Source organism: Dendronephthya gigantea, unplaced genomic scaffold, assembly GCF_004324835.1.
Source record: "Dendronephthya gigantea isolate DGI-Jeju-01 unplaced genomic scaffold, DenGig_1.0 000833F, whole genome shotgun sequence".
NCBI classification, from domain to species: Eukaryota; Metazoa; Cnidaria; class Anthozoa; order Malacalcyonacea; family Nephtheidae; genus Dendronephthya; species Dendronephthya gigantea.
Genome location: NW_021163843.1, coordinates 5,001 through 21,653, shown reverse-complemented (window position 1 = coordinate 21,653; position 16,653 = coordinate 5,001). Strand labels below are relative to the sequence as shown.

General features: G+C 46.4%; 1 non-coding gene and 1 pseudogene across 1 annotated transcript; both read right to left on the bottom strand.

The window, feature by feature from the left end:
* Positions 1–1,333: 1,333 nt before the first annotated feature.
* Positions 1,334–10,593, bottom strand: LOC114544540 (annotated as a pseudogene).
* Positions 10,594–10,787: 194 nt separating this feature from the next.
* On the bottom strand, positions 10,788–10,938 carry LOC114544539. The gene has a single exon (XR_003690456.1). It is a non-coding gene; the product is annotated as a 5.8S ribosomal RNA (ribosomal RNA).
* Positions 10,939–16,653: the final 5,715 nt, after the last annotated feature.

The following is a 16,653-nucleotide window of genomic DNA, read 5'->3' as shown; positions in this document are numbered from 1 at the left end:
AGACCTCGAGTTGTTCCCCTCTTAGTGCGTGTTGACTGGGCACTTGTCGAACATGTTCGGGAGACATCGAGTTGTTCCCCTCTTAGTGCGGGTTGACTGGGCACTTTGTCGAACATGTTCGGGAGACATCGAGTTGTTCCCCTCTTAGTGCGGGTTGACTGGGCACTTTGTCGAACATGTTCGGGAGACATCGAGTTGTTCCCCTTTAGTGCGGGTTGACTGGGCACTTTGCTTCGAACATGTTCGGAGACATCGAGTTGTTCCCCTCTTAGTGCGGGTTGACTGGGCACTTTGTCGAACATGTTCGGGAGACATCGAGTTGTTCCCCTCTTAGTGCGGGTTGACTGGGCACTTTGTCGAACATGTTCGGGAGACATCGAGTTGTTCCCCTCTTAGTGCGGTTGACTGGGCACTTTGTCGAACATGTTCGGGAGACATCGAGTTGTTCCCCTCTTAGTGCGGGTTGACTGGGCACTTTGTCGAACATGTTCGGGAGACATCGAGTTGTTCCCCTCTTAGTGCGGGTTGACTGGGCACTTTGTCGAACATGTTCGGGAGGACTCGAGTTGTTCCCCTCTTAGTGCGTGTTGACTGGGCACTTTGTCGAACATGTTCGGGGAGACCTCGAGTTGTTCCCCTCTTAGTGCGGGTTGACTGGGCACTTTGTCGAACTGTTCGGGAGACATCGAGTTGTTCCCCTCTTAGTTCGGGTTGACTGGTCACTTTGTCGAACATGTTCGGGAGACATCGAGTTGTTCCCCTCTTAGTGCGGGGTGACTGGGCACTTTGTCGAACATGTTCGGGAGACATCGAGTTGTTCCCCTCTTAGTGCGGGTTGACTGGGCACTTTGTCGAACATGTTCGGGAGACATCGAGTTGTTCCCCTCTTAGTGGGTTACGTTGATGGGCACTTTGTCGAACTGTTCGGGAGACATCGAGTTGTTCCCCTCTTAGTGCGGGTTGACTGGGCACTTTGTCGAACATGTTTGGGAGACATCGAGTTGTTCCCCTCTTAGTGCGGGTTGACTGGGCACTTTGTCGACATGTTCGGGAGACCTCGATTCCTTCGCCTCTTGGTAGCGATCTAAATCGCGACTTTTTTGGACATGTTCAAGAGAACTCGTTTTTCTCTCATCTTAGTCCGGGTCGAAAGTGCGACTTTTCCGAACATGTTCGAGAGACCTATAGTTGTTTCCCTCTTCTGCCGGTTATGTTCGAGAGACATCGATATGCTCCCCTTATCCTGAACATGTTCGGGGAGACCTCGAGTTGTTGGCTTTTTTTGCGGACATGTTCGACTGCTCCGAGGATGTGTGAGTGTCGGAAAAAAAGAACAAATCGTAGAACAAGGGCTTAATCTCAGCAGATCGTAGCACAAGGCTACTCTACTGCTTACAATACCCCGTTCTTTATTTAAGTCGTCTGCAAATGATTTAGCTCTGGAAAATTTAGATTTTGATCGTTGTAGTGCTTTGGAGCATTGTCCGCTCCGTGGGCACGTTGTGACGCAGGAGGCGCGAATGATCGCGTCTCTATTCGTGTTCGCTTAAGTCGTCCAGAAAAAGGAATCGTTGCGTTCTAGCACGGATTCTGATTTAGAGGCGTTCAATCATAATCCAACAGATGGTAGCTTCGCACCATTGTCTTTTCAGGCAAGTGCATGAGCCAATTGTCTGAATCTGCGGTTCCTCTCGTACTGAGCAGATTACTATTGCAACAACCATTCAACAGTAGGGTAAAACTAACCTGTCTCACGACGGTCTAACCCAGCTCACGTTCCCTATTGGCGGGTGAAATCCGACGCTTGGCGAATTCTGCTTCGCAATGTAGGAGAGCCGACATCGAAGAATCAAAAAGCAACGTCGCTATGAACGCTTGGCTGCCAAAGCCAGTTATTTTCACTTACCGTTAGTGTATCACAATCTCTTTGGATGTCATGTTTTCGAGTTAAACCTGTTTTTACATTTAAAGATGTATTACATATAACTTCATATCTCTATATATTATATTATTGTACCTTTTCTGACCTTTTGAAACATATGGTTTAAAGTACTTCATTTGAAGAGCTTCTTACACTAGACATCCTGTAGGAGTTTTATATGAAATTGCAAGAGCAGGATTCGAGATATCGCAATTTCAAAATCGAATTTCTATAGTAATTCTATAGTAATTCCGGAAGAAAAATTGAATTTTCTATTTCAATGCCGTTTTATCGCTGGGCTATGAAACTTGGCAGTTTTGTTCCATCTGATGACAGAAAGTATGTGCCTTAGTTTCAAAGCGTTGCTCAAATCAGTCGGAAAATATCGCACAAATTAAAATTTTACTATAGGCGGCCATATTGGATTTTTTAACAAATGTTCATATTTTAAGTACATTAATTCGGAACTTCATGAAACTTGGCAGTTTTGTTGCATTTGATGACAGAAGTATGTGCCTTAGTTTTAAAGCGATTGCTTAAATCAGTCGGAAAATATCGCACAAATTAAAATTTTACTATAGGCAGCCATATTGGATTTTTTGACAAATGTTCATATTTTAAGTACATTAATTCGGAACTTCGTGAAACTTGGCGCTTTTGTTCCACTTAATGCCAGAATGTATGCTGCCTAATTTCAAAGCGATTGATCAAATCAATCGGAAAATATCACTGAAATGAAATTTTATCATAGGCGGCCATGTTGGATTTTGTAACAAATGTTCATATTTTATGTACGTTAATTTGCAACTTAATGAAACTCGGCAGTTTTGTTCAATATGATGACAGAAATTGTGTGCCTTAATATCAAAACGATTAATGAAATCAATCATGAAATATCAGAAAAAAATAGAATTTTATAATGACAACCATTTTGGATTTGTAACAAATGTTCAAATTTTAGGAACATTAATATGCAACTTCGTGAAACTTGGCAGTTTTGTTCCACTTAATGACAGAATGTATATGCTTTAATTTAAACCGATTGATGAACAGGGTCGAAATCACTACTTTTTTGAACATCTTCGGGAGACATCGATTTTTTCCACCTTAGTCCTGGTCGAAATCGCAGCTTGCTGAACATGTCCTAAAGACCTGGAATTGTTCCCCACTTCGTCCATATAGAAATCGCGACTTTTTTAAACATGTCTGGATTTCTTGCTTTGTTCCGATTGAAACTGCAACTTTCCCAAAATGTTTCAGAAACCTCGAGTTGTTCCCTTCTTCATCCGGGCTTAAATCGTGACTTTTTTTGAACATGTTCGGGTCGGCTTCATTATTTCCCCTCTTAGTCCTGGTCGAAATCTCGACTTGCCTTCTTTGTGTTGGTCAAAAGGGCTACTTTTTTTAACATGTTCCAAAGACTCGATTTTTCACCATTTTAGTCGTGGTCCAACATCTCGATTTGTTGGATCATGTTTGAAAAGATCATTGAGAGATCCATTTTTCTACAGTTCTTAGTTTGGGTAAAATTCGCTATGTCAGAGGGACATCGACCGTTTCTTTTCTTAAAGTTCTATGTCTAAATCGCGACTTTCCCAAACATGTTTCGAGAGACATCTTGGCTTGTTTCCCTCCTCTTATAGATCGGGACTTTTTGGATTGATGAACAGGGTCGAAATCACGACCTTTTTGAACTTCTTCGAGAGACATCGATTTTTTTCCATCTTAGTCCTGGTCGAAATCGCAGCTTGCTGAACATGTCCTTAAGACCTGGTATTGTTCCCCACTTCGTGCATATAAAATCGCACTTTTTCAAACATGTCTGGATTTCTTGCTTTGTTCAGGTTGAAACTGCAACTTTCCCAAACTTCGTGAAACTTGGCGCTTTTGTTCCACTTAATCCCAGAATGTATGTTGCCCAATTTCAAAGCGATTGATCAATCAATCTGAAAATATCACTGAAAATGAAATTTTATCATAGGCGGCCATGTTGGATTTTGTAACAAATGTTCATATTTTATGTACGTTAATTTGCAACTTAATGAAACTCGGCACTTTTGTTCAATATGATGACAGAAATTGTGTGCCTTAATATCAAAACGATTAATGAAATCAATCATGAAATATCAAAAAATAGAATTTTATAATAGGCATCCATTTTGGATTTGTAACAAATGTTCAAATTTTAGGAACATTAATATGCAACTTCGTGAAACTTGGCAGTTTTGTTCCACTTAATGACAGAATGTATATGCTTTAATTTGAAACCGATTGATGAACAGGGTCGAAATCACTACTTTTTTGAACATCTTCGAGAGACATCGATTTTTTCCACCTTAGTCCTGGTCGAAATCGCAGCTTTTTAACATGTCCTAAAGACCTGGAATTGTTCCCCACTTCGTCCATATAGAAATCGCGACTTTTTTAAACATGTCTGGATTTCTTGCTTTGTTCCGATTGAAACTGCAACTTTCCCAAAAATGTTTGAGAAACCTCGAGTTGTTCCCTTCTTCATCCGGGCTTAAATCGTGACTTTTTTTGAACATGTTCGGGTCGGCTTCATTATTTCCCTCTTAGTCCTGGTCGAATCTCGACTTGCCTTCTTTGTGTTGGTCAAAAGGGCTACTTTTTTTACATGTTCCAAGACTCGATTTTTTCACATTTTAGTCGTGGTCAACTCTCGATTTGTTGGATCATGTTTGAAAGATATTGAGAGATCCATTTTTCTACAGTTCTTAGTTTGGGTAAAATTCGCTATGTCAGAGGGACATCGACCGTTTCTTTTCTTAAAGTTCTATGTCTAAATCGCGACTTTCCCAAACATGTTTCGAGAGACATCTTGGCTTGTTTCCCTCCTCTTATAGATCGGGACTTTTTGGATTGATGAACACGGTCGAAATCACGACCTTTTTGAACTTCTTCGAGAGACATCGATTTTTTTCCTCTTAGTCCTGGTCGAAATCGCAGCTTGCTGAACATGTCCTTAAGACCTGGTATTGTTCCCACTTCGTGCATATAAAAATCGCCACTTTTTCAAACATGTCTGGATTTCTTGCTTTGTTCAGGTTGAAACTGCAACTTTCCCAAACTTCGTGAAACTTGGCGCTTTTGTTCCACTTAATGCCAGAATGTATGTTGCCCAATTTCAAAGCGATTGATCAAATCAATCTGAAAATATCACTGAAAATGAATTTTTCATAGGCGGCCATGTTGGATTTTGTAACAATGTTCATATTTTTATGTACGTTAATTTGCAACTTAATGAAACTCGGCACTTTTGTTCAATATGATGACAGAAATTGTGTGCCTTAATATCAAAACGATTAATGAAATCAATCATGAAATATCAGAAAAAATATTTTTTAATAGTCATCCATTTTGGATTTGTAACAAATGTTCAAATTTTAGGAACATTAATATGCAACTTCGTGAAACTTGGCAGTTTTGTTCCACTTAATGACAGAATGTATATGCTTTAATTTGAAACCGATTGATGAACAGGGTCGAAATCACTACTTTTTTGAACATCTTCGAGAGACATCGATTTTTTCCACCTTAGTCCTGGTCGAAATCGCAGCTTTTTAACAAGTCTAAAGACCTGGAATTGTTCCCCACTTCGTCCATATAGAAATCGCGACTTTTTTAACATGTCTGGATTTCTTGCTTTGTTCCGATTGAAACTGCAACTTTCCCAAAAATGTTTGAGAAACCTCGAGTTGTTCCCTTCTTCATCCGGGCTTAATCGTGACTTTTTTTAACATGTTCGGGTCGGCTTCATTATTTCCCCTCTTAGTCTGGTCGAAATCTCGACTTGCCTTCTTTGTGTTGGTCAAAAGGGCTACTTTTTTTAACATGTTCCAAAGACTCGATTTTTTACCATTTTAGTCGTGGTCCAACATCTCGATTTGTCGGATCATGTTTGAAAAGATCATCGAGAGATCCATTTTTCTACAGTTCTTAGTTCGGGTAAAATTCGCTATGTCAGAGGGACATCGACCGTTTCTTTTCTTAAGTTCTATGTCTAAATCGCGACTTTCCCAAACATGTTTCGAGAGACATCTTGGCTTGTTTCCCTCCTCTTATAGATCGGGACTTTTTGGATTGATGAACAGGGTCGAAATCACGACCTTTTTGAACATCTTCGAGAGACATCGATTTTTTTCCATCTTAGTCCTGGTCGAAATCGCAGCTTGCTGAACATGTCCTAAAGACCTGGAATTGTTCCCCACTTCGTCCATATAGAAATCGCGACTTTTTCAAACATGTCTGGATTTCTTGCTTTGTTCAGGTTGAAACTGCAACTTTCCCAAACTGTTTGAGAACCTCGAGTTGCTCCCTTCTTCATCCGGGCTTAAATCGTGACTTTTTTTGAACATGTTCGGGTCGGCTTGATTATTTCCCCCTTAGCCCTGGTCGAAATCTCGACTTGCCTTCTTTGTGTTGGTCAAAAGGGCTACTTTTTTTACATGTTCCGAAGACTCGATTTTTTACCATTTTAGTCGTGGTCCACATCGCGATTTGCCGGAACATGTTTGAAAAGATTATCAAGAGATCCATTTTTCTACAGTTCTTAGTTCCGGTAAAATTCGCTATGTCAGAGGGACATCGACCGTTTCTTTTCTTAAAGTTCTATGTCTAAATCGCGACTTTCCCAAACATGTTTGGAGAGACATCTTGGCTTGTTTCCCTCCTCTTATAGATATGGACTTTTTGGGACTTATCCCGAAAAGCTTGATTTTTTTCCCGCTTTTCCGGATCGAAATTGCGACTTTCCTGAAATTGGATCGAGACTTGGGTTGTTCCAATTCCCGTCTGACGGGAAAATTGCGACTTCTTCGTATATGAGGGTACATGTGTAAAAGAGAGCTCATAATATTTCCCCCCTTTTTCAATTGCATCGGGGTCAAATCATGACTTCTTTAATATAATATATATGTTCAAGAGACCTCGACAATTTTCCTTTTTTTACCGTCGTGTCGAAAAAAGCGATTTTCCTAAACATGTTCGAGAAATGGAAATGTTCCCTCTCTTCGTTTCAAGGGTCGACTGACGACTTTTTTGAACATGTTCGATTTTTTAAAACAGACCTTTCTGATACAGCTTCGATTTGCGATTTTTTTGAACACGTGCACGTTCAATAGAGAGCTAGATTTCTTCCCCTCTTAATAAAACGTGTAGTGAATCCACCTTTCCCAAACAATATTTCTGTTCCTGAGACTCCAAGTTACTTGTTCCCCCCCCTCTTCCGCCTTGGTCAAAAAAAGCAGGAAACAAATAATGTATATTTTCTTATCTAGATAAATATGTATTGAAAAAAACAAGATAATAAATGCTAAGAAATTCACAAGCCGAATCCTGTAGCTCAATGACTGCTTAGTTGTAATTCACAACCCATATATGGAAAGGAATCCGAGGATGACACCAAAAAATTTAGCAAAAACTCATCCTTTTTATATCAATTTTTATTTACCTCAAATGTATCAAAACTTCAGGGCTAATTTGTTTCTATTGAAATTAAATTGTCAAAAGTACAATTTTCATTTTTGTTCACATATTTTTCAAATTGCAGTTAGCAAAAAAATGAATAGGATATTCTTGGTTAGAACCCAACTTTAAAAAGAAATTTTAAAATTTTCACAACATCCATGTTAATGATTTGAAGCAGAAGCAGGGTGGGGGTGGGGGTTTAACAACGTAAGCTCTACATGAAGGCGATGGTTATCCTGTGGTAACTTTTCTGACACCCTAGCTTAAACTCGTAAGACTAAGGTCGATAGGCCATGCTTTCACAGTTTGTATTCTACTGAAATCAAATCAAGTGAGCTTTTGCCCTTTTGATCTACATGAGATTTCCGTTCTCATTGAGCTCACCTTAGGACACCTGCGTTATCATTTGACAGTCGTGCCGCCCCAGCCAAACTCCCAACCTGACAGTGTCTTCGGCTCGGATCGACCGGCAGAAGAGCGATCTTAATGCTAAAAGTGGACGTTGAGGTCCAGCTCCGCTTCACCGATAAGTAAAAAACGATAAGAGTGTGGTATTTCACCGGCGGATTGCTCCTCCACTTATTCTACACCTCTCATGTTTTTTCACGAGTCAGACTAGAGTCAAGCTCAACAGGGTCTTCTTTCCCCGCTGTTGCTGCCAAGCCCGTTCCCTTGGCTGTGGTTTCGCTAGATAGTAGATGGGACAGTGGGAATCTCGTTAATCCATTCATGCGCGTCACTATTAGATGACGAGGCATTTGGCTACCTTAAGAGAGTCATAGTTATCCCGCCGTTTACCCGCGCTTGGATGAATTACTTCACTTTGACATTCAGAGCACTGGGCAGAAATCACATTGCGTCAACACCAGTCACCAGCCATCGCATGCTTTTTTTAATTAAACAGTCGGATTCCCCTTGTCCGTTCCGTTCTAGTTGGTTGTTAATCGCCTGCCGATCGACCTGACGGTCACAGCTGAGTCAATCCACGCGAGTCCCTTCGCAGTCCGACTTCGCGCGCAGCAAGCACGCATCTCCGTCAGCCCCGCCGAGTCTCGCGCTTCAAGTCCCGCCCGACCAGACCCACCTTGAGCCATCCTTTTCCGAAGTTACGGATCTATTTTGCCGACTTCCCTTACCTACATTGTTCTATCAAGAGGCTGCTCACCTTGGAGACCTGCTGCGGTTATGAGTCGACCAGACAGAAATGAACGACTCGCTCGGATTTTCAAGGGCCGTCGAAAGCGCACCGGACCCCAAAGAAGTTTGGGGCTTTACCGGACGTGAAACCCTATCTCGGCTAAACCGTTTCAGGGTAACGTTGCCCGTTAAAGAAAGGAACTCTTCCGGGGCTCTCGCCGACGTTCCGAGTTCGGTTGCGTTGCCGCTTGGTGCCATAGGTGGCAGTATCCCTGTTCTGGTTCGGGATATTAACCCGTTCCCTTTCGATAGGCGGTCCGCGAATGGGACGCTTTGTAACGGATTTCCTATCTCTTAGGATCGACTAACCCATGTCCAACTGCTGTTCACATGGAACCTTTCTCCACTTCAGTCTTCAAAGTTCTCATTTGAATATTTGCTACTACCCCAGATCTGCACCGGCGGCCGTTTCACCCTGGCTCGCGCCAAGGCTGCGTCACGACCGCCGCGCCCTCCTACTCGTCGGAACGTCGCGCTTGCTCCGACGGCCGAGTATAGGTGCGACGCTTGAGCGCCATCCATTTTCAGGGCTAGTTGTTCGGCAGGTGAGTTGTTACACACTCCTTAGCGGATTCCGACTTCCATGGCCACCGTCCTGCTGTCTATCAACTACCTTTCGTGGGTCTTGATGAGCGTCGACTTCGGCACCTTAACTCGGCGTTCGGTTCATCCCGCTCGCCAGTTCTGCTTACCAAAAATGGCCCCTAAGAGCTCGCATTCGAGTGTCCGGCTTCAATCGAGCAAGTCGGACTTCTTACCAATTTAAGTTTGGAATAGGTTAAGGTCATTTCGACCTAGACCTTTCATTCGCCTTACCTGATAAACTGCATGTTGAACTCCAGCTTTCCTGAGGGAACTTCGGAGGAACCAGCTACTAGATGGTTCGTAGTCTTTCGCCGCTATACCCAAATTCGACGATCGATTTGCACGTCAGAATCGCTACGAGCTTCCACCAGTGTTTCCGCTGGCTTCACCCTATTCAGGCATAGTTCACCATCTTTCGGGTCCCAACAGTACGCTCTTACTCAAACCTCTCTGAGAGCAGACAAGGTCGGTCGATGATGCGCGCGACGATGTGAACGCCGCTTCTCACCTCAACCGTCCGAGGACGGCCTTTACTTTCATTGCGCCCACGGGTTTCGATCACCGGGACTCGCGCACATGTTAGACTCCTTGGTCCGTGTTTCAAGACGGTCGGATGGCCGTTGGGCGTCAGCATCCTAGGCGCGTAGTGTGCGAACACCGTCACGATCGACAGGCAGCGGTTCGAGCGCACAGGCGTGCCGTCCGCCACGGTCGACATGCCGGACCGATCGGTCGGGTCGCCAGCCGAGCACGCGCCGCAGACCACGGTCGCCGACGAGCTATGCGAGCGCAAGTCTTAACAACCAGCCGCGAGGCGGTCCACCTTCCTTGCGACCTTATCGCCCGTCGACAACCGACGCTGACGCTCGCTCGCCAGAAGTGCGCCGTCCGCGCACCGCGTGCGCGCCTCGTCCATGCGGATCGAGAGCGCGCCGTCGCGATGCGCGAGCGACTGAATCTGGCGGGGCGAATTGCTAACTCCATTCGCTTCCCTTTCAACGGTTTCACGTACTCTTTAACTCTCTTTTCAAAGTCCTTTTCATCTTTCCCTCCGGTACTTGTTCGCTATCGGTCTCGTGCCTGTATTTAGCTTTAGATGGGTTTACCACCCGTTTTGGGCTGCATTCCCACAACCCGACTCTTCGAAAGCACATCGCGAGCGCTCGAGCATTGCCACGTACGGGGTTGTCACCCTCTGTGACGTGCTGTTCCAAGCAACTTAGGCGACTCGTTGCGCCGGGAAAGTACTTCTCGAAACTACATTCGCCGCTGCACACAACGGAGATTTTCAAGTTGAGCTGTTCCCTCTTCATTCGCCATTACTGGGGGAATCCTTGTTAGTTTCTTTTCCTCCGCTTAGTATATGCTTAATTCAGCGGGTAATCTTGCCTGATCTGAGGTTAATGAATGAATCATGGAATATGTTGCGCGCGTCGGCCGGCACGCGCGATACGAAGAGCTCCCTTGCTATACATAGTTTAGGCTTCGTTCGCGCGTCGGTAACGTCGCGACGGCACGTGTGCTGCACTTCGGGGACGCGCCGCTTCGAGCTGCGGCACGACGCCCAATCGAGTCGAACCGACTCGGCGTTTCGTTACCACACTCAGACAGACATGCTCCGGTATACCGAGAGCGCCATTTGCGTTCAAAGATTCGATGATTCACTGAATTCTGCAATTCACACTACGTATCGCAGCTGGCTGCGTTCTTCATCGATGCACGAGCCAAGAGATCCACCGTTAAAAGTTGTATATATATTTGCATGAAATACATACGCACAGTTAAACTTCGACGTGTTGTGTTTGAAAAAGTAAAATGGGGAGGCCGGGCAATGGCGAATGAAGCGCTCATCGCGTTTCGAGATCGATGTGTCCATCCACCGAACATTTAAGAGCGAACGAGCGCTCACCTCCCTCGTGGTTTGTAAGTTCACGCGCGTTCGATTGCCGATCGAACGTTGATGATCCTTCCGCAGGTTCACCTACGGAACCTTGTTACGACTTTTACTTCCTCTAAATGATCAAGTTTGACCAACTTTTTGGACGTCCGTCGGATGGGCCGAAGCCCATCTGACAGTGCCAATCCGGAGGCCTCACTAAACCATTCATCGGGTAGTAGCGACGGGCGGTGTGTACAAAGGGCAGGGACGTAATCACGCGAGCTGATGACTCGCGCTTACTAGGAATTCCTCGTTCAGATCAAGAATTACAATGATCTATCCCCAGCACGACGATGATTCACAAGATTACCCACACCTTTCGGTGAGGAGCGACTCGTTGCCATCGTCAGTGTAGCGCGCGTGCGGCCAGGACATCTAAGGGCATCACAGACCTGTTATTGCCTTCCTGACTTTGGTTAACACGCACAGTCCCTCTAAGAGTCGAGAGCGATTCGCGAATCGTCTGACTATTTAGCAGGTCAAGGTCTCGTTCGTTAACGGAATTACCAGACAAATCACTCACCAACTAAGACGGCCCACCCCCATAGAATCAAGAAAGAGCTCTCATCTGTCATCCTTACTATGTCTGGACCTGGTGAGTTTTCCCGTGTTGAGTCAAATTAAGCCGCAGGCTCCACTCCTGGTGGTGCCCTTCCGTCAATTCCTTTAAGTTTCAGCTTTGCACCATACTTCCCCGGAACCCAAAAACTTTGGTTTCCATAAGGTGCCAACGAGGTCATCAATAACACTCGCTGATCCCTAGTCGGCATCGTTTATGGTTAGAACTAGGACGGTATCTGATCGTCTTCGATCCTCTAACTTTCGTTCTTGATTAATGAACATTCTTGGCAAATGCTTTCGCATTAGTTCGTCTTTCGTAAATCCAGATTTCACCTCTGACAACGAATACGAATGCCCCCAACTGTCCCTATTAATCATTACTTCGGTTCCAGAACCAACGGAATAGAACCAAAGTCCTATTCCATTATTCCATGCTTATGTATCCAGCACAGCCTGCTTTGAACACTCTATTTTTTCAAAGTAAACGTCACGTATCCAACGCACACTCAGTTAAGAGCCGCGAAGTCTGCGAGAGGAAGGCTAGCGAAATAGTACTCACTGAATCCAGCGGACCAACTCGCTGAGCCCGAAATCCAACTACGAGCTTTTTAACTGCAACAACTTTACATACGCTATTGGAGCTGGAATTACCGCGGCTGCTGGCACCAGACTTGCCCTCCAATTGGTCCTCGTTAAGAGATTTAATTGTACTCTTCCAATTACAAGACTACAAAAGCCCTGTATTGTTATTTTTTGTCACTACCTCCCACGTCAGGATTGGGTAATTTGCGCGCCTTGCCTTCCTTGGATGTGGTAGCCGTTTCTCAGGCTCCCTCTCCGGAATCGAACCCTAATTCTCCGTCACCCGTTGACCATGGTAAGCCACTACCTTACCATCGACAGTTGATAGGGCAGAAATTTGAATGAAACATCGCCGGCACGAACAAAGAGGCCATGCGATTCGAACAGTTACTATGAATCACCAAGGGTCGGCCGCGCCGCATTGGTTTTTAATCTATAATACATCCCTTCCGCGGAGTCGGGACTTTTCGCATGTATTAGCTCTAGAATTACTACGGTTATCCAAGTAGTAGAGTACAATCAATAAACGTAACTGATTTAATGAGCCATTCGCGTTTCACAGTACAAGTGCTTATACTTAGACATGCATGGCTTAATCTTTGAGACAGCATATGTACTGGCAGGATCAACCAGTTAACTACCCTTGCGAACGAACGCCGTCGAGAGCGTTCGGTTCGTTTTAGACAGGGCATCTTTATTCTGTGTGTTTCTTTGCCACGTCTTTAAACGCGCTCTTTCGTCCGACAACGCAAAACGGACGGGCGACCGAACGTTTGCGTTGGGACGGTGCGTGCCGAGACGCCGAGCGGTTGGTTGGGCAACAACCAACGGAACGGCAACTCGCGCTTTCGCTTTGTGTGTTCACCTTGTCCAAGGACATTGTGCACAACATTCGCGCCTCTTCGAAGCAAACTTCGAGACGCGCGCCTCTTCGCCGAAGGCCGCAGGAAGGCAGCAACCGATCGAGAGCAGCCGCCTATCCCACCACGACGAGCGAGTTTTGTTTCGCACTCGCACTCATTCGCGGAGCACCTGCCCCTCATATAGTAAAATTATAACCGGGCACCAGTCGCTGCAACATCCTCCTTGAAGACCGATTCTGACCACCTTGTACCAACCGCCAAATTTGAACTCTCTAACATCCTCTTTGATCGACATCTGTGCAAGCTACTTCAGAAATGTCGCCATTTCGCATAAGTCGATCACAGCAAATCAGCACTTTTTCGACATGTTCGAGGACCTCGAGTTGTTCCCCTCTTAGTGCGGGTTGACTGGGCACTTTGTCACATGTTCGGGAGACATCGAGTTGTTCCCCTCTTAGTGGGGGTTGACTGGGCACTTTGTCGACATGTTCGGGAGACATCGAGTTGTTCCCCTCTTAGTGGGGTTGACTGGGCACTTTGTCGAACATGTTCGGGAGACATCGAGTTGTTCCCTCTTAGTGGGGTTGACTGGGCACTTTGTCGAACATGTTCGGGAGACCTCGAGTTGTTCCCCTCTTAGTGCGGGTTGACCTGGCACTTTGTCGACATGTTCGGGAGACATCGAGTTGTTCCCCTCTTAGTGGGGGTTGACTGGGCACTTTGTCGAACATGTTCGGGAGACATCGAGTTGTTCCCCTCTTAGTGGGGGTTGACTGGGCACTTTGTCGAACATGTTCGGGAGACATCGAGTTGTTCCCCTCTTAGTGGGGGTTGACTGGGCACTTTGTCGAACATGTTCGGGAGACATCGAGTTGTTCCCTCTTAGTGCGGGTTGACCTGGCACTTTGTCGAACATGTTCGGGAGACCTCGAGTTGTTCCCTCTTAGTGCGTGTTGACTGGGCACTTTGTCGAACATGTTCGGGAGACCTCGAGTTGTTCCCCTCTTAGTGCGGGTTGACTGGGCACTTTGTCGAACATGTTCGGGAGACATCGAGTTGTTCCCCTCTTAGTGCGGGTTGACTGGGCACTTTGTCGAACATGTTCGGGAGACATCGAGTTGTTCCCCTCTTAGTGCGGGTTGACTGGGCACTTTGTCGAACATGTTCGGGGGACATCGAGTTGTTCCCCTCTTAGTGCGGGTTGACTGGGCACTTTGTCGAACATGTTCGGGAGACATCGAGTTGTTCCCCTCTTAGTGCGGGTTGACTGGGCACTTTGTCGAACATGTTCGGGAGACATCGAGTTGTTCCCCTCTTAGTGCGGGTTGACCTGGCACTTTGTCGAACATGTTCGGGAGACATCGAGTTGTTCCCCTCTTAGTGGGGGTTGACTGGGCACTTTGTCGAACATGTTCGGGAGACATCGAGTTGTTCCCCTCTTAGTGCGGGTTGACTGGGCACTTTGTCGAACATGTTCAGGAGACCTCGAGTTGTTCCTCTCTTAGTGCGTGTTGACTGGGCACTTTGTCGAACATGTTCGGGAGACATCGAGTTGTTCCCCTCTTAGTGCGGGTTGACTGGGCACTTTGTCGAACATGTTCGGGAGACATCGAGTTGTTCCCTCTTAGTGCGGGTTGACTGGGCACTTTGTCGACATGTTCGGGAGACATCGAGTTGTTCCCCTCTTAGTGCGGGTTGACTGGGCACTTTGTCGAACATGTTCGGGAGACATCGAGTTGTTCCCCTCTTAGTGCGGGTTGACTGGGCACTTTGTCGAACATGTTCGGGAGACATCGAGTTGTTCCCCTCTTAGTGCGTGTTGACTGGGCACTTTGTCGAACATGTTCGGGAGACATCAAGTTGTTCCCCTCTTAGTGCGGGTTGACCTGGCACTTTGTCGAACATGTTCGGGGACATCGAGTTGTTTCCCTCTTAGTGCGTGTTGACTGGGCACTTTGTCGAACATGTTCGGGAGACATCGAGTTGTTCCCCTCTTAGTGCGGGTTGACTGGGCACTTTGTCGAACATGTTCGGGAGACATCGAGTTGTTCCCCTCTTAGTGCGGGTTGACTGGGCACTTTGGCGAACATGTTCGGGACATCGAGTTGTTCCCCTCTTAGTGCGGGTTGACTGGGCACTTTGTCGAACATGTTCGGGAGACATCGAGTTGTTCCCCTCTTAGTGCGGGTTGACCTGGCATTTTGTCGACATGTTCGGAGACATCGAGTTGTTCCCCTCTTAGTGGGGTTGACTGGGCACTTTGTCGAACATGTTTGGGAGACATCGAGTTGTTCCCCTCTTAGTGCGGGTTGACTGGGCACTTTGTCGAACATGTTCGGGAGACCTCGAGTTGTTCCCCTCTTAGTGCGTGTTGACTGGGCACTTTGTCGAACATGTTCGGGAGACATCGAGTTGTTCCCCTCTTAGTGCGGGTTGACTGGGCACTTTGTCGAACATGTTCGGGAGACATCGAGTTGTTCCCCTCTTAGTGCGGGTTGACTGGGCACTTTGTCGAACATGTTCGGGAGACATCGAGTTGTTCCCCTCTTAGTGCGGGTTGACTGGGCACTTTGTCGAACATGTTCGGGAGACATCGAGTTGTTCCCCTCTTAGTGCGGGTTGACTGGGCACTTTGTCGAACATGTTCGGGAGACATCGAGTTGTTCCCCTCTTAGTGCGGGTTGACTGGGCACTTTGTCGAACATGTTCGGGAGACATCGAGTTGTTCCCCTCTTAGTGCGGGTTGACTGGGCACTTTGTCGAACATGTTCGGGAGACATCGAGTTGTTCCCTCTTAGTGCGGGTTGACTGGGCACTTTGTCGAACATGTTCGGGGACATCGAGTTGTTCCCTCTTAGTGCGGGTTGACTGGGCACTTTGTCGAACATGTTCGGGAGACCTCGAGTTGTTCCCCTCTTAGTGCGTGTTGACTGGGCACTTTGTCGAACATGTTCGGGAGACCTCGAGTTGTTCCCCTCTTAGTGCGGGTTGACTGGGCACTTTGTCGAACATGTTCGGGAGACCTCGGGTTGTTCCCCTCTTAGTGCGGGTTGACTGGGCACTTTGTCGAACATGTTCGGGAGACATCGAGTTGTTCCCTCTTAGTGCGGCTTGACTGGGCACTTTGTCGAACATGTTCGGGAGACCTGGAGTTGTTTCCTCTTAGTGCGGGTTGACTGGGCACTTTGTCGAACATGTTCGGGAGACATCGAGTTGTTCCCCTCTTAGTGCGGGTTGACTGGGCACTTTGTCGAACATGTTCGGGGACATCGAGTTGTTCCCCTCTTAGTGCGGGTTGACTGGGCACTTTGTCGAACATGTTTGGGAGACATCGAGTTGTTCCCCTCTTAGTGCGGGTTGACTGGGCACTTTGTCGAACATGTTCGGGAGACCTCGATTCCTTCGCCTCTTGGTAGCGATCTAAATCGCGACTTTTTTGGACATGTTCAAGAGAACTCGTTTTTCTCTCATCTTAGTCCGGGTCGAAAGTGCGACTTTTCCGAACATGTTCGAGACCT